The sequence below is a fragment of the Andrographis paniculata genome, unplaced genomic scaffold, assembly GCF_009805555.1.
Source record: "Andrographis paniculata isolate CXL003 unplaced genomic scaffold, ASM980555v1 Contig38END, whole genome shotgun sequence".
NCBI classification, from domain to species: domain Eukaryota; kingdom Viridiplantae; phylum Streptophyta; class Magnoliopsida; order Lamiales; family Acanthaceae; genus Andrographis; species Andrographis paniculata.
This window is the reverse complement of record NW_026137571.1, coordinates 1,792,051-1,793,914: the sequence shown is the minus strand read 5'-3', so window position 1 is coordinate 1,793,914 and position 1,864 is coordinate 1,792,051.

Below are 1,864 nucleotides of genomic sequence, written 5' to 3'. Positions count from 1 at the left end.
GAATTATGGGTCATGGCTTCCAATCGTAATTGTAAGTTGATCTTTTGACCATCAGGTCCTTGCAAAAAGACCCCTGCCCCTGATTTGTTTCCAGAGGTAGAACCATCAAAGAACATCAACCATGTTCTGGTACTTATATATGGCACACATCCGACCTGTAGATTATCCAAATATGATGAACGACCAAGTGGTCGGACGCTATCACAAAGAGAATACCCGACTTGTGAAAATTCTGCTAAGAAGTCGGCTACTGCTTGTCCCTTGATTGCCCTCAGCGGGGAATGTTGAAGATCAAAAGGAGCCAATTTGATGGCCCACTTCATAAGTCTGCCCTTCATAGTAGGTCTCTGCAAAATTAATTTGATGAGATCCACCTTTGATATGACCTCAATTCTTCTGGGCAGCAAATAATGCTCGAGTTTAGTACAAGCGAAGACCAATGAATAACACATTTTTTCTGGCATAGTGTAATTCAGTTCTGGTCCTGTAAGGGTTTTACTGAGATAGTAGATTGCCCTTTCCTTCCCGTCATCACCATCCTGTGCCAATAAACAGCTAACCACTTCATATGTATTTGCCAAATAAAGTTTGAGTGGCCGACCTTGTTTAGGAGGCATCAAGACTGGAGGGTGAACCAATGCCTGCTTGATAGCATCTAAAGCCATTTGTTGATCGGGACCCCATTCGAAAGCATTTTTTCCAGCTTTCAACAATTTAGTGATGGGTCTGACCTTGCCAGCAGCATTAGAAATGAAACGCCTCAAATAATTCACCTTACCCAAAAGACTTTGGATTTCTTTAATCGTCCTGGGTGGCCGACTATCAAGAATGGCTTTAGCCTTGTTGGCATCGATTTCAATTCCTCTCTCATGAACTAGAAATCCTAAAAAGCTCCCGGCTGATATTCCAAAGGCACATTTGGTTGGATTCATCTTTAAATTGTACTTCTTCATTCTTTCAAATGCCTCTTCAAGATTTCTCAAATGTTCATCAAAACTGGCAGATTTAACAATAACATCATCAATATACACTTCCATAGATCTGTCAATTAAATCATGAAAGATTGAATTCATGGCTCTTTGGTAAGTTGCCCCTGCATTCTTTAACCCGAATGGCATGACTGTCCATTCATAAATACCTAAAGCCCCTGGGCATCTGAATGCTGTCTTAGGAATGCCTTCCTCTGCCAGAAATATTTGGTTATAACCTGCATAACCATCCATCAGACTAAGGATTTTATGCCCTGCTGCTGCATCTATCAACATGTCGGCCATAGGCATCACATATTCATCCTTAGGGGTAGCTAGATTCAAATCCCTGAAATCGATGCATATCCTAATCTTACCATTTTTCTTGACCACTGGCACAATATTAGCCAGCCACTCCGCGTAACGGCAAGGCTGAATAAAACCCACTTTGAGAAGTTTTTGATTTCTTCCTTGATTTGAGGCATTAGGTCCGGGCTCATTCGCCTTGGAGGTTGTTTGTAAGGTTTACAACCTTCTTTGATAGGCAATCGATGCTCTATTAGACTTCTTGTCAAACCAGGCATCTCTGAATAATCCCATGCTAAACAATCAATGTTGTTTCTAATAACTTTGAGCATCATTGTTTGTTGCTCTTTAGACAAATAACCACTTAACCTGATCACTTTTGGAACCAATTCGGTTCCTAAATTAAACTCCAATAATGGGTCTTGTGATGAAGCTGTTGGTTCTGTTTTCTCCAATAAATCAGGCCAACGAAATTGTTCATCTTCTTGGAGGTGAACATCAAGAATCTCTTTACTATTTTCTGCTTTATGTAATAACTGCTTTAAATAGAACTTATTAATAAGAGAACTACATACTTCTAAACTTGTATC